This window comes from Eschrichtius robustus, chromosome 3, assembly GCF_028021215.1.
Source record: "Eschrichtius robustus isolate mEscRob2 chromosome 3, mEscRob2.pri, whole genome shotgun sequence".
In the NCBI taxonomy this organism is placed as follows: Eukaryota; Metazoa; Chordata; class Mammalia; order Artiodactyla; family Eschrichtiidae; genus Eschrichtius; species Eschrichtius robustus.
The window spans coordinates 173,693,626-173,719,239 of NC_090826.1; the positions used below are offsets into that span (position 1 = coordinate 173,693,626).

General features: G+C 38.8%; 1 protein-coding gene across 1 annotated transcript in view; it reads left to right on the forward strand.

The window, feature by feature from the left end:
* Positions 1-25,614, forward strand: part of ESRRG (estrogen related receptor gamma) — a 478,332-nt gene that overhangs the window by 16,917 nt on the left and 435,801 nt on the right. The window contains exon 2 of the mRNA XM_068538547.1: positions 25,042-25,133. The gene's annotated coding sequence lies outside the window, so the exon portion shown is untranslated. The remainder of the gene's footprint in view (positions 1-25,041; positions 25,134-25,614) is intronic.

Here is a 25,614-nt window from a genome sequence, read left to right on the forward strand (position 1 = left end):
CCCTACTTGGGTGCTCTGAGTTGGTCAAATCCCTTTATTGTAGACTTTCAAGGCACTTATTTTCAAGAATGTGACTTTGAGTAATGTCTACCTCTCCCACTGCACTGACACTCCTTGAGGGCAGAGACTGTCTGCTTTAGCTTTTCCTCTGTCTTCCTAGCACTTACCATAGAACCCTGCCCAGAGTGGGCCCTTAATGTCCCTTGTGGGAAGGATCAGAGAGCAAGATGATTCTCCTCTTCCCTGGATTGCCCTAAGGACAGCCCTGCATGTTTAATATTTGGCAAAATTCCATCCAATTACTTTTATAGGTTGGTGGCTCATTTAAAAATGCTTTATTTGGGGATAATAGAGGGGGACAGACAGATCTTCATTCAACTTTTACAAGAGGGAGCGAGCACATGCTTTAGAATTACACAGTTTGATGCAGTTAGATTCTTTCGGGTCCCAGAAACCTGGTAGAAGACTGACTTTAGACAACTGAACTGGATAAGGAATTTTATTAACTTTGAGCTCAACTTTTATCCGAGGTGGCACCAGAAGGTGTCACATACTCTATCCCTTTATCTCCAGGCAAGTGTGTTTTAATTCTCTCAAGCAGTGGTGGTTTTACCTCGAAAGTAACTCTGTTCCCTCTCACAATCAGTGTCACAGTCAGGATGCTTTTCCTGCTGCCTAATAGAAATTCCTCTTGCTATAATTTAATAAGCCCATTTCCTCTGTTCTTTCCTTGGGGGGAATCTGTTTTGATAATTATTCTTTAAATAGATGAATCACATTTACGTAGTGACTTACAGTTTACAACGTGTTTTAACTATGTCATCTCATTGAATCTTCCAATAGCTTGGAGGGTTGAATATTATTTCCTGTCCTCTCATAAAGCAGCCCAGAGAGAGGATAGAACTTGTTCACGAGCACATGGCTTGTCCATGACACAGATGGACAGATGGCTCTCACACTCAGGTGTTTGTGTTTTCAAACCCCAAGTTGTTTTCACAATATCAGGAACCACCATCTGTTTGTGAGAAGAGTGAGATTCTACCTAGTTTTTCCTCTGGCTTATCACCATCTTGTCATACTAATGTATATGTTTTCTCAGTTGCTGTTTTCCACACCTGTGTTTATTTTCACACTTCTTTTCTGAGCTCCAAGTTTTCAATGTATAATATTGGTTATATAGACCTAAAATAGAGTGTCTTTAAAAAGAAACTTTCAAATGATAAGATTTCAGTGATCCCTTAAATAACGTACTTCTATTCATACACTCTGGTATTGTGCCGGCTTCTTTTTTTTTTTTAATTGAAGTATATTTGATTTGCAATGTTGTGTTAGTTTCAGGTGTACAGCTAAGTGATTCAGTTATACATATCTATATATTATTCTTCAGATTCTTTTCCATTATAGTTTGTTACAAGATATTGAGTATAGTTCTCCATGCTATACAGTAGGACCTTGTTGTTTACTTATTTTATATATAGTAGTTTGTATCTGCTAATCCCGAACTCCTAATTTATCCCTCCCCTCCTCTCCCCTTTGATAACCATAAGTTTGTTTTCTATGTCTGTGAGTCTGTTTCTGTTTTGTAAATAAGTTCCTTTGTATCATTTTTTTAGATTCCACATATAAGAGATAGCATATTTGTCTTTCTCTGTCTGACTTATTTCACTTAGTATGATCACCTCTAGGTCCATCCATGTTGCTGTATGGCTTTGTTTTTTAATGAAAGCATTTATTAGCCTAACAATGACTTTTTTGTGTTTAGCAAAAAAAAAACAAAAACAAAAACACACAAAAAAACCAAGCAAACAAAAAATCAAAACCAAAAAAAGGAAGGTTCCTAGTTGTGGGAACTTAAGATTTAATGGATGACATGACAGATGCCAGACTTGACAGATTAAATATCTAGTCTGAGATGTGCATTCACACCCCTCTCTCTGCCATGCTTTTAGGTGGGAACACGTTTTTAAACATTTACAGACAAGGGAATTTTAGGTACTTAGCGATACTAAGCCCTGTCTTCTTGGATTGAAAACAGAGAAGAAATCAGGAAAAGTCAAAGACTTTCCCAGACATCCCTAGTTGGGAGGAAAGAGGCTGGTCATCCACGTTCAGCAGCACTTGGACAACACGCTGTGTGCTGCCCATCTATACTAAGAAGGCTGCTCCCCCAGATTCTTGCAAACCACTTCCTTCCTCTCTTGTTCTTTTCATTCCCTTGTGTTTATTCCATAGTTTAAAACTAGAACAAAGCTTAAAAATTGGACTTTCTGTTTGTGGTCAAAAAGACAGTAGGAAGCACTGACAATTTTCTTTAGTTGGGCTGTATAAATTATGTCATGTTTGACTATTGTTTCGGAATCATTAAAATTTTTATTAGGTAAAATAATTTCAATAATGATCTTGTAACAAGAAGTAGGCAATTCTTTTAAAACGAATAATCTGTACTACAGATTATGTCACAATTTATTTCGTGTATGTATGTGTGTGTGTGTTTTTCTTTTAGCCAAATGCTTTTCAATAGCAATTACTGAAGTGTCAATGACCTTCTGGTTCAATTGAATTAAAAAACTTAAATGAAGTTTTACTAGTATCACTCTTTGCTGTCATACAGGTAATTGAGAACATGATCTATGCTACAACAATGCCACCTATAGTTAGTAGCCTTTGTTTAAAGCAAGGTAAAATTTTACATGCACTGAAACAGAAGAGAGCCTAAAATAAAAGTCTGTTAGTCAGAAGTGTTTATGGAGTCCCTAATTTTCTTTTTTTTTTTTTTTTTTTTTACATCTTTATTGGAGTATAATTGCTTTACAATGGTGTGTTAGTTTCTGCTGTATAACAAAGTGAATCAGCTATACGTATACAGTATACATATATCCCCATATCCCCTCCCTCATGTCCCCCTTCCACCCTCCCTATCCCACCCCTCTAGGTGGTCACAAAGCACAGAGCTGATCTCCCTGTGCTATGCGACTGCTTCCCACTAGCTATCTATTTTACATTTGGTAGTGGATATATGTCCATGCCACTCTCTTACTTCGTCCCAGCTTACCCTTCCCCCTCCCTGTGTCCTCAAGTCCATTCTCTACGTCTGCGTCTTTATTCCTGTCCTGCCTCTAGGTTCTTCAGAACCATTTTTTTTTTTTCTAGATTCCATATATATGTGTTAGCATACGGTATTTGTTTTTCTCTTTCTGACTTACTTCACTCTGTATGACAGACTCTAGGTCCATCCACCTCACTACAGATAACTCAATTTCATTTCTTTTTATGGCTGAGTAATATTCCATTGTATATATGTACCACATCTTTATCCATTCGTCTGCTGATGGACATTTAGTTTGCTTCCATGTCCTGGCTATTGTAAATAGAGCTGCAATGACCATTGTGGTACATGACTCTTTTTGAGTTATGGTTTTCTCAGGGTATATGCCCAGTAGTGGGATTGCTGGGTCATATGGTAGTTCTATTTTTAGTTTTCTAAGGAACCTCCATAATGTTCTCCATAGTGGCTGTATCAATTTACATTCCCACCAACAGTGCAAGAGGGTTCCGTTTTATGGAGTCCCTAATTTTCAGAGCACTAGGAAGAACTAGACAAAGACACAGTAAGAGTAAGGTAATCAAGTAGTGACTATTTCAGGGAAGATAGGACTATAATTAAAAAAGAAATCCTTGATAAGAAATAGATAAATGCATTCTAAATATCTTCCGTGAGTTGTGGCTTCTCCATTTATTTTCTTTATGGTATTCTTTGATGAAAAGATTTTCTTACTTTTAGTTAGATAGAATTTATCAATCTTTCTTTATGGTTGACACTTTTTGTGTTGTCAAAAATATTTTTTTTTTCTAACTGAAAGTCATGAAGATATTCTCTTATACTGTCTTTTTAAAAGTTTAGAGGTTTGCTTTTCACAGTTTTTAAACCATCTGAAATTTGCTCTTGTGAATATGCAGTATAAGGTAGGATTCCTTTTAAGGATAATCAGTTGTCTCAGTGCCAGTTACTATAGTTCATCTTTTCCCCACAGATCTGCAATTTACTTTTGTTAGATACCAAGTTACCATCTCGTGTGGGCCTGTTTCTAAGCTCTCTGTTTGGTTCTGTTGATTAGTTTGTCTATCCTTGTATAAATATCATACTGTCTCACAGTAGCTTTATAATATGTTTTGATGTCTACAGAAGAAGTCAGCAGAAGGCTGGATAAATAAATTTGGTATATTCATAAACTGAATGTGATAGAGCAGTGAGATCAATGAAATCATCTATATGCATTAACATAGATGAATCATAGAAAGGTAATATTTAATGAGAAAACGTAAAACAACCAAAAGGGACTATATACTGCATGATACCATCTCGAAATGTCACGTAGAAATAAATCTAAACAATATATTATTTAGGGACAGATTCTTGTGGTAAAATTTCCAAGGAAAACAAAAGGAATGATATGCACACAATTCAAGATAGTGTTGACTCCTGGTAAGGAGTGGAGCTGAGTGCGATTGAAGAAGGGTCCTTGGATAGCCTTATCGGTTTTGGCAATGCTTATTACTTTGCTCCCTTCCTTTCCTTCCTGGGAAAGAAGGTTCGTGAAGATTCCTTTTATTATTATGTTTCATAATTTACATATATGATACATATATTATTTTATATTAACTATTATAAAAGTAAAATTTAAAAACTATAAAAGTATGTACATTGTGATAATTTTATAAAAGCATATGCGCATTAAGGGATTGGAATTGTTACCTTTTCTCTTCTCTGTGTTCCAGACTTCTTTCTTTAATGTTCTGTTTCTAATTCAAATTAAATTTATACCCACATACATATATGTGTGTGTGTGTGTGTGTGTGTGTGTGTGTACACGTATATAAAATATTTTGGCAAACTGATACAATATAGTACAGTTTAAATCCTGGCTCTGTGATTGACTACCTATATAAATTTAGCAAGTTGTTCAAACACTCTAAGACCCAGTTTTCCCTCATGGGGTTCTTGTTAGGATTAACACTTCCTGGCACATGGTAAGCAGTCAGCAAAGATTCGTTTATCTATTTTATTATTACTGTACTTAATAGAATCTATCTATCTGTGTAATTTTTCACTTTGTTCTAGAAAGTCTATTTGGTTCATGTGTTATTCAGCCTCATTTAAAAAAAAAAAGTCATGGATTTTAGCTCTATGTTTTAAGGTGTTTTTTTTTTTTTTCTTTTAAATATATAATTGCAGCTTTTTAAGTAAACATAGTTGAAGACTAAAAATTCATGTGTTTAAAGTTGCAAACAGTCCAAATATACAGTCTTCTCAATACTTTTAAACAGTTAAAAATTTGTTCTAGGATCTGGGGATACAGTAGTCAACAGCATGTTTGTGGAATGAATGGACATACGGCAGTGAACAAAGGTTCTGTGTTCTCATAGAGCTTACATTTTGTTAGAGGGAGGTAAATAATGAACTATAGAGAGAAAAGAAGGAAGGGAGGGTGGGAGGAATGGACGGAGTAGAAAGGAAAGGAGGAAGGAAGAGGAAGAAAGGAAGAAACAAAGATGAAAGAAAAAAGATGAAGGAAGGAAAGGAAGCAAAGTGAGTAAAAAATAAGTTTAAAAATAATCATATATATATATGATTATTGTATATGATTCATATATGTGTGTATATATGAATTCTACTCGGCCATAAAAAGGAATGAAATAATACCATTTGCAGCAACATGGATGGACCTAGAGATTATCATACTAACTAAAGAAAGTCAGACAGAGAAAGACAAATATCATATAATATCACTTTGTGTGGAATCTGAAATATGATACAAATGAATTTATTTACAAAACAGAAACAGACTCACAGACATAGAAAACAAACCTATGGTTACCAAAGGGGAAAAGGAGGGATAGGGATAAATTAAGAGTATGGGATTAGCAGATACACACTACTGAAAGTGATAAACAACAAGGACCTACTGTATAGCACAGGGAACTATATTCAAAATCTTGTAATAAATTTTAATGGAAAGGAACATGAAAAAAATACATATATATATATATAACTTAATCACTTTGCTGTACACCAGAAACTAACACAACATTGTACATTATACTTCAATGAAAAAAATCACATCTTAATGCTAAATATTATGGAAAAAATAAAACTAGATACGGAGAATAGAGAACACTGGACATGTGGTTACTTTTTTAGTGGGAATATTCCAGAAGTTACTAAAAGAAGTGAGAAATTGGGCAGGCGGGTATCTGGGACAAGAAACTTCCCACAGAGGGAACAGCAAGGACACTCTGAGATGGTCCTCAATTGTTCGAGGACACAGGAGCCCGCAGTGGCTGGAGCAGAGGGCGGGTGACAGGAGGTCGCGGGGTTCCTTGAGGGCAGACAGTGTTGTGCCTTAGTGGGTGTTGTTAAGATCGTAGCTTTTACAAAGTGAGCTGACATACTGTTGGACTCTAAGCAGAGGAGTGACAAGATGTGACTTAGTTTTACAAGATCACGTTAAGAATGAGCAAAAGGGCTTCCCTGGTGGCGCAGTGGTTGAGAATCTACCTGCCAATGCAGGGGACATGGGTTCGAGCCCTGGTCTGGGGGGATCCCACATGCCGCGGAGCAACTAGGCCCGTGAGCCACAACTACTGAGCCTGCGCGTCTGGAGCCTGTGCTCCGCAACAAGAGAGGCCACGATAGTGAGAGGCCCGTGCACCGCGATGAAGAGTGGCCCCCCGCTCGCCGCAACTAGAGAAAGCCCTCGCACAGAAGCGAAGACCCAACACAGCCATAAATAAATAAATTAATTAATTAATTAAAAAAAAAAAAAGAATGAGCGAAAGACTTGAATGGACATTTCCAACCATAGACAAAGGGTCAACAAGCACATGAGAATTTGTTCAAAACCATTAGTTATCAGAGAAATGTGAGTCAACACCATAATGAGATACCACTTTATACCCACTAGGATGGCTAAAGTTAAAATAAACAACAAAAACAACAAACCCAACGGACAACGATGAGCTGCTTAGAAGTATGTAAAGCAACCTGACCTCTTATCCATTGCTGGTGAGTGCGTGAAATAGAACAGTCACTTTGGGAAACTGGCAGTTTCTATGAAATTCAAAATTTCTATCCTGTGACCCAGTAATTCCACACCCAGGTATTTACCCAAGAACAATGAAAACATGGCTCCAGAAAAAGTTTGTACAGAGTGTTTGTGGCATCTTTATTCATAATGGCTAAAAACTGGAAACAATTGTAAATGTCCATCAACAAATAATGAATCAGTTATGGTATATTTACACAGTGGAATACTAGTCATCAATAAAATGACATGAACGACTAATACACTCAACAGCATGGATGAATGTCATAAATCTAATACTGTGCAAAAGGAAACCAGGTGCAAAAAATAGTGTGTAGTGTCCATATGTTTTGGTCATGATAACGTCCGAAACAAGCAAAACTAAGCTTTGGTAATAGAAATCAGAAATTATTTGCCTCTATTTGGAAAGGAATCGACTAGAAAGGGACATAAGGGAAATTTTCTGGGGTGATGGAAATAATCTATACCTTGATTGAGATGGTTTTAGGGAAGTATACATTTGTCACAATTCATCAATTCATACTCTTAAAATCTGTTCATTTCATTAGAGATAATAATTAGTAGCAGTACTTTAAAAAAATTAGTATCACTCTGACTTCTCTGTAGAGAGTAGATTGAAGAGGGCAAGTGTGAAAATAAGAAGACCAGTCAGGGTGCCACTGCAGTGGTCCTGGAGAATGATGGTGGTGGTGTAGATCAGGGTAGTAAGGATGAGGTGATGAGAACTTGCCAGCCTCTGGATATATTGGGTTGGCCAAAACGTTCGTTTGGGTTTTTCCGTAACATCTTACGAACGAACCCAGTCTTTTGAAGGAAGAACCAAATGGATTTCTTGAGCAGTGTTAGAGAAAGAAAGAATCAAGATGTCTCTAAAGTTTTTGGTCTGAACAACCAGAAGATGGAAAATACTGGGGACGTATAGATTTAGCACGGTAGGGGTAATCAGTACCCATTTTGGAAATGTTACTTTTGAGATACATAATAGACATCCAAATGAATTGTCTAGGAAGTAGGAAGATGGATCAGTGAGTCTGAAGTTCAGAGGAAACATCTTGGCTAACGTCATACATTTGTGATTTGTCAGCATATGTATAATATTTAAAATTATAGAGGCCAGCTGTGACCACTTAGGGAGTGAGTGTAGAAGAGAAAAGAGGTCCAAGGATTTAGCTTCTTTAACAATCAGGGGATGAGGAAATGAGGAATAATCAACAGAGGAGTCTCGGAGGAAGTAACCATTGAGGAAGAGAGCAAAAAGAAAGAGGTATCCCCAAAGTTCAGCAAAGAAATATAAGAATGTAACCGAGCCTGTCCACTTCTAGGTTCTTTGGAATGGCTTTTTTTTTTTTTAATTAATTAATTTATTTTTGGCTGCGTTGGGTCTTCGTTGCTGCATGTGGGCTTTTTCTAGTTGTGGTGAGCGGGGGCTACTTTTCGTTGGGGTGCGCGGGCTTCTCACTGCGGTGGCTTCTCTTGCTGCGGAGCACGGGCTCCAGGTGTGCGGGCTTCAGTAGTTGTGGCACGTGGGCTCAGTAGTTGTGGCGCACGGGCTTAGTTGCTCCGCGGCATGTGGGATCTTCCTGGACCAGGGCTCGAACCCGTGTCCCCTGCATTGGCAGGCGGATTCTTAACCACTGCGCCACCAGGGAGGTCCCTCTTTAGAATGACTTTTATCTATTGCTCATTACTTTAGGCACCACAGTGATATGGTTCTTTTCATAATCTGTCTTCATAATCTTGCACTCTTTATCACCTTTAGAGTTGAAAGTACAATTTTAAGATTATTGCAGAATACTAGGGTTTCATCTGGTTTTTTTGTTTGTTTATTTTGTTGTGGGTTTTTTTTTTTTTCTATTTTAAATTTTGGTTTGTTTATTCCTTGATTGAACGCTTTGGACAGATAAGGATTGGCACGAGTGACGCGGGAATTGTTCACACCCACATCTATTAGCTTTCAAAATTTTATGATTTCTTCTGCAAGACTTGGCCATTTCTATTGTCTGTAACCGCATTGTCATGCGTGTGGCAGGCTAGCTTCTATGTACACAATGGGCTCTATCTCCAGAGCAGCGCCACTGGGCAAGCTTTTTTGAAGGCATTTTAAGAGATTCAGATTTAAGTTAGAACCAACTCCATGTGCTATTGCCAATGCAAATAGTTCCAATGAGGTGACAATCGGAGGAACAGCTAACTTCACACATGCTCAGGCAGGATCACTACTGAGATGTCATAACTTACTCCTCTGCCTGTCAGCTGGCAAGTACCTGAATTGAGAAAACACAGCTCAGCTTTTAACATGAACCACACCCACTTATAGATGACACCCTTGATATTCTGCAATGTACATTAGCTATACATATTTAGAACCTGGTTAGATAATCAGAACATTGTTCAACTGGTGGAATGCTCAAGCCATGATCATTGGCTCATTTTATATAAGGTGCCCTTATTTACACATGCCTTGATCAAGTAATTAGGAACTTCTGAGTGCATTATATTGGAAATTGCACAATACATTCTGCCCTTGTTTACTTAGAACAGGCCAAGATTCATTGCTGTTAAATTAAGCAGCGACAAGTAGAATAACAATTGAATATCCAGAGTACAGAATGAAGAAAACTGAGCTTGGCTTTGATGGCCCCAATGCAGGGATAAGGATTGTTTTATTGGGTGTCTTCACAGAACTTTCCTGAACACTGCCTCCTGCAATGTATGATTACTTCTTCAATGGAGAGGGGCTATATGGAGGTTTTTAAAAAATGTTATTATACTGAGTTATTGCTTATGGCATCATTTTTCCATGTTGTCTTGTAATTAAAGATTAGCGATGGACTTGCATTAAAAGTCCATTATCTCATAATTTTAGAAAAATGTCTAGAGATGAGATATTACATTGCAGTCTTACAAGCTAAAGAACCAAATGACAATTAATTGATATTTAGAGATAATTTCTCTTTCTTTGAACAATTAAAAAATAGAATTGGGCAGAGTCTATAGAGAATCCGAAATAATGGTAGTAAAATCTAGTGTCTTGGCTGTTTTTCATTTTGTGGAGTCTTTTTAATGTTTTCCTTCTTACTAGTCTTACAATTTTTTCCCCACTGCCCCTCAAATTGATAAATCATTAATGATGGACCATATTATTGCTTTTAGTATTTATAATTTTATCTGTCAAAAGGGCATGGCTTTATTCATTTATCTAAACATTTTAAAATATGAGATGAAAGAATATTTGAGCCACATTTTATATTATTTCAAAATAACTTTGGCCATCTTTCTACTTTACAAGTGGAGCCTTTGCCGGGACAGCTCCTAGATTTATGATGATATCACATCCTCTCAGAGACAACATTATTATGTCACTGAACCTCAAGTGGGGAGGTCAGCATTTATGGGCCTGGAAGACCAGGCTTCAGTTCAGAGAGAGGGAGCAGGGCCAAAAGTAAAGATGGAGAAGTCAGGGCAGAGGGGCAAGCAAAGAAGGAAGGAGCTAGCGAATCCTGAAATGTGGTCACTGGCGTGAGCAGAAATTTCACCCTCAGCATTTTCATATTGTGCTTTGGGAAATGAAAAAAAAAATAATGAAGGAAAAAAAAAGCCAGCAAGCCTTTAAAACTTGACTCTACTTCATTATTAAGAAAAGCTTCGGAAAACAGAGGGGTTACATAAATGAGAGCAGGTGCGGTCGTGCAGAGGTAACTATTCAGCATATGTAAGTGCAGTTGGAAAATCACTGTCTTGCAGAGAATCCTCGCAATTGGTCCCTAATGGCCTTGGTTTTTGTCATATGGTCTTGTTTTAAGGCTAAAATTGCATTGCCATGCCTTTAGAGTGCACGAGATATATGGATAATTATTACGTGTGCTGAATACCTTTCGGCAAGGAAAAGCCAGGACATCCCTGGTCACTGGAGCTACCATTTCGCCCAGCTGTCAGAAAAGCTCTAAGCGGCCAATTCATCACCATATAAGAGAAATGGAAATGTGCCTCTCTGGTTGGGTGTGCACACGCCCACGTACATGTACATATGCAGATTGTGGACAAAGCAGAGGGCCCAGATGTGTGTGATTGTGAGGCCACGTTCGGAGAAGCAGCAGCATTCATGGAAATGAGGGGTATGCAAACAAAATGGTGAGTTCTGTAGAAAATTGGTGACTCTTGGTGGTGTCCACGTGCTAGGAGCTGACACCAAAGCCGTGCCAGGAATGATTTGGGGGCTCAGTTTGAAATGGTGCAGGAAGTTTAAAGTTATTGATGTTAGGAGCTGTCAAGTGAGCAAGAAATATTTATGGAAGACCAATGATTTTAGATACACTAAAAGAAAAATACCTTCCCTTCGTTCACATGTACTTTTTAAACTAATGTGGCTATTTTGCATGCTCTCACGATTCTCTCAGAAGCTAGATATAATGATAGTAACTAAAATTCCAGCTGTTCTTGCCGCTGAGAATAAATTTCATGGCTGTTTAATAGTTGCCGCCATCACTCCTTCTGGCGAGGCCATCGGGAGGGTGCCCTGGGCGGGCGGTGAGAACGAATCCAGTGTTTCGTCCTATCTGAGTGGGTGAGATTCAGGACTACACTAAGATCCCCAATCACGAGCACACAACTCACTCATCACGGGGGTATTTATGATGGATCCTGGCCTTGGGAGGCTGTGGCTTCCACTTTCCATGCAGCCCTTTGTGATATAGGGACAATTAACTATGAGGGCCGCTCTCTCTTCCATACTGAGCCTTGAACTTTGGGGCTAAAAGGGAGGGGAGAAACAAATCACAGTTTGCTGAAGAGCTCAGAGGAAGTCTCATGTGAGAGCAGACACGGGTTTGAGAAGACAAGGTTCTGAGTTGGGAAGTTTTCTGATTGTGGTCTACAGTTTGCCACTCTAAGCCCAAAGAGCGTGCATATGTGGAGGGGATGATGCAAGTTGGTGGATCACGTAATTAGCCAATCACCTCAGTTGACCTGCTGATGGTATTTTGGTTGTTTTGATGCAGGATGTATATTGTAAGGTAAGGAGTAGTCAAAACCTTAAGAATGGAGGTTTCTTTGTAACTGAAAGAAAAAGAAGGGAAATAATAGCGCAGAATCTATTCTATGTACAATAATAATAAACCTGTATATACATATGTATAATTCATTCCTGTGCAAAAATATTTAATTGAAAGGATCAGAGAATCTGGAACAAGCATTTTAGCATATTTAATACCAGTTTTTATTTTCAGTGTATATATAGTGATACATGGCATCACGATACCCTTCATTATGCTATGCCACATGGTAATTAAATCTGGGATTCTAGGGCAATAAGACATGAGAGTCACACTATTTTGGTGCTGTTCGTAACTTCCATTTCTACTGAAAAACGCTAAATTAGTAGCATTTTATGATTCCTGATTTAGCTCTTTTAATAAGAAAGGGAAGCTAAAAACAGTCCAACCAAGCAGCTGAAGTCTTATCACAAGCCGGTAAGATCAATAAGCTAAAAAAGGATGAAAAGTTTTTGAGTGACAGCTTAAAAATGGAAAATTTAAATATATATCGCTGCCTTCTGCTTCATTGTGTAATGCATAAAGCCCATTTTGGCAGTACATTTTTAAGCAGTCAAGAAGTGATTTATCAGTGTCACTGGATTTGTGTTTATGTTCCATGCTGTAAACTATGCTTATAGCAATATATCTGTATTAAGGCATTAATACTAGGAGTGCTACCTAAGCTTAACGTTACTAATATTGTTCAAACATCGTTTATTGGGCTATAAATAGTTACATCAGTATTGACACTTGCTGCATCATCTAAGTGCCTGGATAACTGTATCTGATGCTTATACACTGTCAGCATGTTGCTGCTGACAGTATATAAAACATAAATAGTGACCACGAGTGCTATTTCATGGCTACGGTTGGTGTTTCTACCTGCTTTGGTCTGCAGAGAAGGAGTCCTATGCGTGCAGAAACGTAGCTAGATTCTCCCCGGGTTTGTTAGAGGGATATGATGAGAGGAAAAACCACATTTTGATTTTAAACATTCTTGTTTCATCTGACCACTCATTTTATGCCACAAATAAGAATGCATAATCATGGTCCACAGTAAGGGAAGGATAGTTAGCAAATCAGGAGTTGAGTTTTGGTTTAACTTTCTACACCCAAGCTACGTCTTTACCTTGATACAAAACTGGTTGCTATTGTATTGATTCATTCACTTAACAAGATTTAGTTGAAGGCTGACGACTGTCTTAGCCTGTTTGGGCTGCTATCACAAAATACCAAAAATTGGGTGGCTTATAAATAAGATAAATGTATTTCTCACGGTTCTGGAGGATGGGGAGTCCAAGATCTTGGCTCAGGAGTCCAAAATCATGGCTCCAGCAGATTCAGTGTCTGGTGAGGTCCACGTCTTACATGGCTGTCTTTTTACAGTAACCTCACATGGAGGAAGGGGCAAGGGAGTGCTCTGGCCTCTTGTAAGGGTACTAATCCCATCCTGGGGGGGCATGTGTCCACTCTCATAATCTAATCACCTCCCAAAGGCCAAACACCATCACATTGGGTGTTAGGATTCAACATATAATTTTCAGGGAGACACAAGTAGCAACTACTATACAGTGGACACTGTTGCCATAGAAAGTATATGTGCTAAGTTTGATATCTTTCGTTAAAAATCAAGACAATATTTCAAGTCTCTTTGTATTTGACTATACACATTCTCCTTTATTAAAGGCTGTAAACAATGAAAACGCTCTTTTTTTTCCCCCTAATTTCAGAGTTTATTGACAGGCTTTTGTTTGGGTTCCACAGTAGAGATAAATACACAGAAGAATCTGGAACATATTAGTTTGATTCATGCTGTCCTGATAATAGGGAGGTGACAGACGATCCGATTTCTGAGATCACTTAGACATCCCTGATTTAATCTGTTTCTTTTTTTATTGCTAGTTTTGTAAACAAATGGTTATCAGGAGTTGAGAAAATGGAGACAAAAATCATACTGCATATTCTTTTCTAAAATATCAGTTGGTTCTTTTTCCTTGTTTGTTTTGGGAAAATGCTCTTTCTTAAGAGTGGTCTTCAGGAGACAAAAACGGTCACGTAAGTCATGAATATGCTAATATAGCTAGGTGTTCCTAACTTTACTTTGCAAAGGCTAATGGCATACATTAAGGTTTGAGTTCGTTAGGATTGGAAGAGAATAGCCATAGCTAGTAATTTATGCCTTCACTCATTCAGCATCCTTTTACGGAGCACCAGCTATGAGCCAAAAACTGTGTGGCTCTTTGGAGAATAAATGATGAATGATGCACATTCCTTATCCTAAAGACACAGTCAAATGATGTTGCCTTTTGCTAAGTTAATCCAAAGAAGTTATGGAAAAGGTTTTTTCCCCTAACTAATAAAAGACAGGAATTAAATGCATGAAATGATAATGAAATGATAATGGTCAAACCCATTTTTGTTAGTTTGTAATTTCTTGCTAGTTCTTGCTAGTTGTTGTAGAATATGGTAGAAGCAAGTTCACTGAAATGCTGAGATATTCATGTACTTCTCCCACCCCTTTTGCCTCAGATATCTTGTTTCTTGGAACTGATTGGGTGGTGACAAGAAGGATACCAGTTTGGGTAACCCATAAAGGACAGACAGCTAGTGAGTGATGTAAGATACTAATTCTAGGTGTGATAACGATGCCAAACATCATTCATCTTATTAAGAATGAAGATAAGCAAGCGTTGACTTATCTTGTCCAGAGTAGACGGGGTGCTAGGAGAAGGGGATTTTCTCATCCAAAATACAAGAAATATATGCTCACCTTTTCAAAGCCATTAAAGTTTGTGCCTTGATGACACTTTTCATTCTCCCTCAAGGAACTTTTAAGATTATTGGATTTACTTTGTGGTAAATAAACCTGCATCCTTTGCATGTTTGCCAGTATTGGCTGTGTGGTTAAGGCAGAGGAAACAAAGAATAGGGCAGCCACCAAGGAAGTTTTCTTGCTGTCCTTTCACCCTCTTCAGGAAGGAGGGAGCTGGAGGAGGACGCGGCTGGTGAAACAGATCAGCTCCAGAAGCCGGTAGAAAACAGGAAGCACCTTAAAATTCTAGAGCTTCAAGATAGTTAAAGACGTAGGGAAGTCAGGGTGCTCTGGTCTTTTCTGGTTGGTCCACTGCCAGCATCCAGCGGCGCTGAGCCCGGGATAGATACCTTCTTCCCCCAGAGTCTGCCAGAGTTCCATAAAGAGCTCAGAGCATGGGAAGCATATGTTGTGTTTCTTAGTTTCTAAATACATCCTTGTAAAAGTGCCCAGGACAATGGTGGAGTGAAGCCTAACAGTCCAGGGATCTGTGAAATCCAGGGGTTTCTCATCAATTCCTCATTGCCTCCTTTGTTAGTTGAAATAACCAGCTTTGGTCTAAGAAGCAGCTAAAAACCTTATACAAAGAGCTTGTAAACAAACACCCACTTGAACCATCTGGTCTTGTAACACATACAAGTGATTAAGCTTCAGAGCTGTGATTGTTAAATTTTTTAAAGCACAGCAATTCCAAACACCCCCAAATAGACTCCTTATACAAGCTTACAGGGAGGAAAAACCTGAGCTGCTTTATATAGTAAATAATATGGGGAGATTAAAACAATTTTTAAAAAATTTCCCTACTTTCCTCCTTCCCTCCCTCCCTCCTTTTCTGTCTTCATCATGAGCGTTAGAGAAAGAGAAAACCTTAAGATACAAACATATGGACTAAAAATACACTTATAGTTCCACTAAGCCTACATGGTTAACAACTTAGAATGGCTCCTTCTCTTTACCTTAATTATTATTTTTGCCCTTGATAGAGACAGAAACTTGCACGCTTGAGTGTGTGTGTGTGTGCATGTGCACACAAGGGGGTGTCTTAGTTCCTTCTAGAATACATTAAGCAATCTGGACTATTTGCAAATAATGAATTCATACTTTTTGTTCCTAATGAGTGAAGAAAGTCAGGTCAGGGGGAAATGAAATATGTTAAGAGCTCTCATTTTAATTGTATAATATCGACACTGTCTTTATAGTTAACTTCCTTGACAAGGCGTAGGGCATATGGATTGAATTCTTCATATATTCCTAACATGGAAATGATTCTAAATTGGAACATTTCATTTAGGTGACATCACCAAAGGGAAAAAGAATAAGCTGCACACGGCACCACAAGCACCTGGAAATAACACAGGTTTCTAGCCGTTGACTGTTGAAGTGAACAACACATAGAACCCAAAACTCTTAAGTGAAATAAAAACTCTAAGTGAGAAATCAATATTATATTAGGACTCCTATTTCTGTCTTCTCAATCTTGACCAGTCCTCATGCCTAGATTTATCACATCAGCTGAGGGGAAGAAAGACAATGGTTGAAAGAAGAGTTGAAAGAGGGTTTAGTTAACAGTGATGGTGACTGGTGAATCAGACAAACCCTCAAATATTAAATAGTTCAAATAGAAGAAAAATTAATTGTTCTCTCGCATTTAAAGTTCACAGTGGGTATTCCTGATTGGGGTGAGTCTCTTTCTGGTGGGGTTTGAAGGTTGAGCTCCTTCTATACTCTTGCTCTCTGACTTCAATGGATGGCATCCAGGGGTGTCCATAGCATCTGCAAAAGCCCCCAGAAAGGGAAATACTGTGGAAAGTATTGGTGGGTGTGGTTTCCAGCCAAGTATGGAGAAGCTTCTGTCACTTCTAGTCTCTTCCCATGAGGGAAACTCAATCACATGACCACACCTACCTGCAAAGGTGGCTGGGGAATATGGTCTAGCCTTGTGCCAAGGAACAAGAGGTGGTGAATTTCTGGCTAGCCTCCCCCAAAAGAGGGAAAGAGAAAAAAAAAAAAACAAAGATGGGTGTTGACACAAGACACTCTATAGTACCTTTTATTTGCATAGAAGAAAACAATAAATTAAATCCTTTTTCAGTGATGTGCTGATAAACTGTCTCTCTGTTGTACATATACATATATCCATTCTTTTTTAGATTCCTTTCCCATATAGGTTTATAGGTTATTACAGAATATTGAGTAGAGTTCCCCATGCTATACAGTACGTCCTTGTTGATTATCTATTTTATGTATAGTAGTGTGTATATGTTAATCCCAAACTCCTAATTTATCCCTCCCTGACCAGCTTTCCCCTTTGGTAACCGTATGTTTAAAAAACACCTGAGTTGTACATTTGCTGATTTCCTTGGTGTAAATACTCCCGCTGTGGGTGATTTCAAGCTACCAATGCGAAGTCACTCAGCGTGGATTTGAGAAGAGAGGTACAGACTGCTCTAGCAAGCTGGAGCAAGGCAGTCTAGCAGGGCATTTTACTAATGAATTCTGAGAAAACACATCAGAGGCAGCCCATTTGTGGGAAGGAAGTGAGTGTGCATTTTCCCTTTTGTATTTGACACAAGGAAAGGTTCGCTTCAGAATGGATTTATCATCGAAAAAAACATCAATGTGATGATGTATTCCTATCAAGAACAGATGGGGTTGTACCATTTTTGAGTCAGAGAAAAATAGCACCAAGGGCACATGGAGTCCAGGCTGAGCATCTGTACTCAATCCTGGGTCACTCTCAGGTAAAATTGAAAGCTTCTAGAACAACTTTCCAAGAAGTGGACCAAGACGTCAGATGCCACTTCTGGAATTTCATATGATTGTTCCCGTAATTGTTTTCCAAAAAGAGGGAAAGATTTTGGACATGGAATGGATAATGGTGATGACACAAAAGAGATGCCAAGGATGTTTCTTTGGTTTCTGTCTGTAACACAAGTTGGATGGTGGTGTCATTCCCTGTGAGAGAAGCAAAGGACTGATATGAGCTTGTTTGTGTTTTAAGGAAACAACTTTGAAAATTAAATGGATGCTCAGCTCTCAGTGGGCTAATTAATTAGGATTGTTATTAACAGACCAGTGGCTGTATATCCTTCTGAAATTTTCAATTTTTCCTTGTCTACTTTTGCTGTCCAAAGAATCAGGCCATATAATCATCAGTTTGATTCTGTCTTGCCATTCGGCTTTATCCATGCAGGTGTGGTGCCCTTGAATCAAAGGCCAGTGGTCCAGATGTAGGATCAAGACAATGTAATGTACTAGGCTTCAGCCCAGTGGTTTTTGCTAAGCGTGTGTCTGTTTTCAAGTGTTAAAGTCTTTCAGGTGTTAAAGATACAGCACCTCTTGAACTGACGGTGTAGTCTGAATCTATACTGTAAAGGCTCAGGGTTTCCTGTTTGATACTTCTTGCTTTGTTTAATTGGGAACGTTTATAAAGACATCACTAAGAGTCCAGTCTCCATACTTTTTATTTGGAACACAAGCTCAGGCAGATCAAAACCTAAAAACAAATTAAATCTGTGATTTATTGGTTTTAGTTGGTTACTGGTTTATTTTAGGTCAATCACTATTTTTGGAAAGTCCTAAAACTGATAATGACAGACTTAGGTATTGAGGTTTCTCTAAAAGCTAATCCATTCACTTAGTAAATAATGAGCCCTTACAGGGAACAGCTCTCCTCCTCCCATATTTTTTAATGATGGTGAGAAGTGAGCTCCTCTGAGACTAACTTTCCCCACGCCAATCTACCCTACTGAATTTTTCTCTTAAACTGTAGTCTGCCAAAAAACAGGACTAGGGCTTGGCACACCAGTTTTGATCAGACCAACCATCAGAATCATAATATCCTAAGTACAAAGCTCACTAATTGAATTTCATTAGCTGGACTGAAATATAGCAGCCAAGACAGAGAACACCGTTGGCTGTTTTTTATGAGGTCCGGAGTCTAAAGTCATTCTTAAAATGTGAGTGATGCAATTTCTTGTATCTTTCATTTAAAATGCTGCTTGGTAAACAGTGTTTCAGATTAGTGTATTTGTAATTTAAATGAAGACAATACATCAAGCTGAATCTGAAAAGAAAGGAGAAGTTTAGGAAATGATTCATCCCCCTTTTTGTGTGATCTACTGTAGAAAATAATAAATAGGTAAGGAGAGGGGGGAAAAATGGTTTGTGGATTTTGGAGACAAAATTGAACTATTTCTAAAAGGAGGCAGTCTCAATAGCTAAATCTTTGTTTTCTTCAAGCAGACTAATACATTCTGCCTAATTCATTTTTTATTTTCTCTCGGGGTCTGCTTGCAGATTTGTCTTAACAAAGGATGCATCACGTTACATCTTTTAATAATTGATGGCTCTCAGTCAGAGCCAGCTTGAAGGAAATTCTGAAAATAGGTACTGATTGAGCAAATGCCTTCTTTCTCCCCCCATCTCCCTCTTCAGCACGCCCCTCTCATCTTTTCCATCCCCTTTTGCTTCTTTGCCTCTGTCTTGATGGGTAGAGGATGATGATATCATTTGGGCTTAGGTTTTACCTACTGCCTGGTCTCCCTTGTTTATTTCATGCTATCTATTTTATTAAAGACAGGGGGAGCTGTTAATTATAAGCCAAGTGATGTATGAAAGGTTCTTAATTAATCTTCAGAAATGTTATGGCATAATCACCACCAGAGACAGTTTGTTGGGAATATAAGAAATTGGACTTGGGGCTTGTACTTCTAAATTCAGAGTGTGCTGTCTCCAAGGGTCAGATTACCCCGGAAGCTGGGTCAACTGTGGCGTTGCCCAATTCCAGCTCTTCCTGTGGGTTCAAATACTGCGAGCTGATCTGTGTTTTCCCCCCAGAGAAAGAAGGGCATCTCCATCTTACCTCACTCCTTGGGTCATTAGCAAATGTCTATGACTCGGAAGAGCCTTTACGGCTTTCAGGCAGCTGTGGTCTGTAGAACCTTAGACTGTTCCACAGTGAACCTGGCTTCCTGTCCTGACTTTGTAAGTTACCTGTCCTTCCAGGGCCTCACTTTCCTCACTGGTGACATGAGGACTTTGGAGCGGACCATCTTCTAGATCTCTGCCAGCAATGGCGTTCTTGCATCCTCCAGGGAAAGGGGTGATAAACCCAGGGGAAGTTGCCCTCCATTTGATTTTGACTGTGTTAATGGTACTCCGAGTTTGAGTGAATGGACTATGTGTTCCCTCACATTTCATCTTCCTCTTTCCTTCCATTATTTTTCTTTTCTCTTAGTTTTTCACATTTCTTCTCTTCTGCTACTTATCCTTGTTCCTTTCCCTTTCTGACTTTCCATGTTTCTGGGGTTAAAGTGGAAGAAAAATGATCAGCAATGTGCTAGAATCAAGGATCTTGGTCACTTATTTTAAAAATATTATGTCCTTCTTACAGAAGAGCTTTCTCCTTCAGAAATTGCATCAGAAGACAGCCAGTATTAATGAACTTGTGAAAACTAACTGTAGAGTGACAACCATAGGGAGATCTAACTCTGGAATTCTAAGTTGGAGTTCAGTTTTACTGGGGGAAAGCCTTACATTGTATCCATCACTGAAAAAGCTGTATCTATTACGTTGCTGGATTATTATCCATTTTCAAAACTGTATCAGTCTCTAACCTACTCTTCCTTTCAAGGGTCATTTTTAAATACCATGTTAATTATATTGTTCCCTGTTTCTCCTTTTTGCCCCAAATCGTCCCATTAACCAGTAACTTGTTTGTATATCCTATGCCTGCCCAGGATAATCTTTTCTGATTGCTTTTCTAAAAATCTTGAAAAAAATCTTCAAATAATCAAACTTATTTAGAACCACATGAACAACCTATAGCAGGGAATCTAGAAAGCTTAGGAATTTCTTCTGTTTATCATCTACTATCTGACTGTGTACTAAAGTCATATTCAGTTGGATCAGTGGAACTATTTTTGTTCCCCCTTTTAAAAATCTTTTGCCATCCATTTACGTTTTGACAGTGTATGATTCACAGACTTTGGTATCTGTAAGTAGGTTACAGGTGACTCCTCCTAGTAAGACATACTCCTAAGGTTTTGGAATTGAAAATGTGCTTTTCATCAAGGATAGCCAAGCTGTTAATTGTTGGGTTCCACTGATTCATGATTCATGAACATTATGATTCATGAACATTATGTGCTAAATGGCTTCTCTTTTTATTGGAATATCCATTCTTAGTACTTGGGACCTGAAGAACAGATCTCTGTCCCTCTGAAGGTAGAGAGGTAATTCCCCATCTTCTAAGGAGGTGACTGCAACAGCCCAGAGGCTGGTAGGGATGGGGGTGGTACCAATCCTCTTGCCTTGGGATGAGTGTCTTTGGGAGTAGAGAAACTGGTAACTTGGTTCTCTGGATTTCCTTTAAAAATATACTCTGGATTAGGGAAAAAATCCAGATGCTTCCTTCCCCAACCGTACACTATGCAACCGTGGTGGGGTGGCACCGTTCACATTATAATCCGTGTGAAAGATGCCCAGTGAAGTTGGGCAAAGCAAAATCTATGTGAGTGTATCTGGTAGTTTTCCATCCTGGAATGAATTAATTTTTTGTCAGTTCATATGTCCAATCTCAATAATGAATTGGGTATAGGCAACTCCTAGTTTATAAAACAGCAGTGTCCTAGTGTACATTTTAAAACTGGTTGGTTGCAATTCAGACTCTTTGCAGACAAGAAAAAAGAAATGAGATACATGGTAGTGAGTTGCTAGATTACCCAGAAAAAGTCTCAGTCATGCTGTAACTCAGCTTCTAAAGGTCTGCAACAGTCTTGCTTTCTATTCTTTAGTACATTATCTGCTATACTGAAGAAGAAATCTTCCACCTGGGTTGGTTGTCACCATTTAAAATGAAATTGATCTGGGGAGGTGTATATTTGCATTTTGTAGTAAGAGGAGGCCGTTGAGGTAATAGGAGCAAATCCCACATACCCTTCTCATGCCCATCTGTCTTCCCTCACTCCCAATCCCTGAATGGGACAGAGCCTGAAATGGAATGGGCATGAGGGGTTTATGGCAAAAAATATGCAGAAACTGGGGTGGGAGAAGAGCAAAGAGCTAAGTTCTAATTCCTCCTTTACCCTTACCTCCCGAGAACTCCCAAATAGCAAGACCCCAATTGCCCGTGGACAACCAGCTCATGTCCCTTTGGGCTCCAGATTCTTCCGTCAGGAATTCTAGAAGCAGCAGGCAGACATCTTTTCTCTTCTTGCAACAACTCCTGAAGGTTTTGTGCATGTCTAAAAGGGTGGTGAGTGGCGGGACTTCCCTGGTAGCACAGTGGTTAAGAATCTGCCTGCCAATGCAGGGGACACGGGTTCGAGCCCTGGTCCGGGAAGATCCCACATGCCACGGAGCAACTAAGCCCGTGCGCCACAACTGCTGAGCCCGCGTGCCACAACTACTGAAGCCTGTGCGCCACAACTACCGAAGCCCGTGTGCCACAGCTGCCGAAGCCTGTGTGCCACAACTACTGAAGCCCGCGTGCCTAGAGAGCCCATGAGCCACAACAAGAGAAGCCATTGCTATGAGAAGCCCACGCACCGCAGGAAAGAGTAGCCCCTGCTCACCTCAACTAGAGAAAGCCCCTGCGCAAAAACAAAGACCCAACACAGCTAAAAATAAATAAATAAATAAATTTATTAAAAAAAGAAAGAAAAAGGGAGTTGAGTGGCTAAGGTAGTAATTCTTCCTCCCCAAGACTTTGAGAGCAGGGTCCCACTGCCCTCTGACCTGAGCTGCCCCTGCAGGTGTGGGAGGTCACAGTAAGATGATCCTGAGTTGAATGCCTCTGCTCAGAGATGAGTGCTATACGTGGGGTCAGAGGAGAACCTGTTCCCAAAGCTGTTACTAACAGTGTGAATGTTAGTTTGAATTTTCATTGATTTCAGAGGTGGGCTTTGACCAGCTATGTGTTTTAAATGTTAACTTGAAATCACAGCCACATCGGTCGTGACCATTGGCGTGGTTACCTGGACGGTAACTTATTATCTGATGAAATCAGCACCTGAAGGATTTTTGTTCCTTCAGATCCTTCTTTTGTACTTCTGGAGTCCTAAGCTTTCTTAAAAAAAAAGTAACAACCTAAATGAGTTTCCCTCAGGCATCTTACCCTGTAGTGTCACTTGGGTGGGTTCTTTCTTAATGCTTCGTTATACAAATTGCAGGTTTTTAATAAGGCCTCCTATGTTCGCAGTCCTAGAAAATAAATAGAGTTGGATTCTCACATTCGAGTCATCTTGCCTTCTTTTTCATTTACGAGTATACCAAATACACCTATTTTTATTTGCAGAGCATCTTCCAATTTTGGGGGGAGGGGAGTTCTTTTTAATTGAAGTATAGTTAATTTCTAATGTTGTGTTAGTTTCAAGTGAATGGCAAAGTGATTCAATTATATACATGTATCCTTTTTCAGATTATTTTCTGTTATAGGTTATTACAAGATAGTGAGTATAGTTCCCTGTGCTATACAGTAGGTCCTTGTTGTTTATCTATTTCATATATAGTAGTGTGTATCTGTTCATCCCAAACTCCTAATTTATCACCCTCCCCACTGATCTCTTTGGTAACCATAAATTTGTTTTCTATATCTGTGAGTCTATTTCTGTTTTGTAAATAAATTCATTTCTATTTTTTTTTTTTAGATTCCACGTATATGTGATATCATATGATATTTGTCTTTCTCTGTTAGCATCTTCCTTTCTTGATTCTAGACCCTATCAAATTCCAATCTGTACTGGAAGCCTCCTTGGTCTCTGGGCTTAGTTGATCTTCAGCTCTCCCTCTATGCAAGAACTTTTAAAACGATTCCTTTGTTTTCTCATACTCTAATAGTTTCTCTTGAGCATGAAAGCAAATGATCAAAGTTTGATTCCAATTGCTTCTTGTGGTCTTAGGGTATTAAGGCGAAGTTGAAATTGAAACCTCAATCTTGTTTAATTGTCAAGCATTTTACTTTTAACTTCATTCTTTAAAGAAAAGGGAAAAAGCTGTGGGTTTGAAGGGTGTCTTGAGTGAATACGATTTAGAGCCCCTCTGAGAATCTTCTAATCACAATACAGGCATCTCTTTGAAGTGTTCACTCCCCAAAGTCTATGGTTACCACATTCATGCCTCAAGGGGTGTGATGGAAATGGCCTGGTGCCATCAGATTAATGAGCTTTCCCACATTTTTTACGGAATAAACTGCATGAAAGTGTGCACCAAACAAATTGTTAGGGCACCAAACAAATTGTTAGGGCCTTTCAGTTATCTCTTGGTCACAACTGTTTTTTCTTCTCCCTTCCCTAGGCTGCAAGTCTGGCACAGAATTCCCCTGGATATCCCAGGGGTCACTGTGTTGCTCTGAACAGTTTTCTTTTACATAAGGATAAAGATATGAGAGGTATTAAGTTAAATCATATGGAATTGCCATTCTTGTAAAATATTGGCAGTTTCCTGAGGTTCAGTCTAATAGTTTTCCTCTGATAAACATTCTACCAAAAACAGCATTTTGAAAAAAAGCATATTTGGTGAAAATCCACTGTGGGCTTATTTAAAACCGAAGCTTTGAGTTTTTCCAATCAGGAAACTTGCCCTCTACCTGCTTCCTTTTTATCTTTTTTTGAGGATCGGAGAAATAAGAAACAAACCCCTCTGATTTGGAGAAACTCGAATATTTTGAGACCAAAGTGAAATAAGTAAAGTCCCTTGATCCCTGTGATAGAAGAATTGTTTTTTCTGAAAGTTATAAATGGGTGTTATAATGGAAAATGCTTTCAAACCTTAACCAGAGCATGCACTATAAATAAGAGAGGAGCGGAAGATTAATAAATCTGATAAAGCTGAGAAGGAAGAAAACTTAAAATAAGTAATGAGGACTGTCCCTTAGAGGGAACGTTAATACAGCCCTGAGTATATATATAGGAAAATCAAAGACTTGCAGAAAGCAGCACAGACTAAGTCATAGCTATTAATGCGTACTTAACTCTCTTGCCTGGGAGATTTTATTAAATTCAGCAGCCAAGAAAATTGACCTCACTTTTTGTTTTGTTTTTTTTTTTCCTTTTTTGGGTTGGATCCTTGCTCACGTCACACAAATGAATAGAGCTGACAATTTACTGGTTCATCAGTGAAACAATATTACATTATGAAGATGTAAGGAAAAAATCCTACGCTAACGTTGTTGCAGTTTGAAAGGTAAGCTGTTCCCTATAAGATTAGGAGACATTAATGTTCCTTTAAAACTTACAGAATATAATGCCATGTGTTATATGCTAAAGAGTTAAGTGGCCTCTTGACATCTTTGACTGTCCCCCGTGGTCCTGGCAAGGATTTCATTAGTATGTGAAGAGGCTCCCATGTTTCCCTCATTCTGTCTTTTAAAATGCAAAAACGTCATTTTGAAGCTTTTCACGCGTTTTATTTTATGGGATATTCTGACAAATGGGACTTTATGGAGTGTGTGTTGCAATGATCATGTGATTCTCTCTGAAAAGTTTTACTCTTGTTTCTATGAATTCCCTGTATTGGCCACTAAGCCATGGTTGTCAGGGTCGGACTATTTCTTAATTCTTGTCTTTTGGTGATGTGCAAGAAGTAAAATATTGTGGTTCTTTCCGCCTTGTCCTGTACTTAAGACAGAAAGCCGTCTCTTCTCAGTTCTACCTTCCGTGAACTT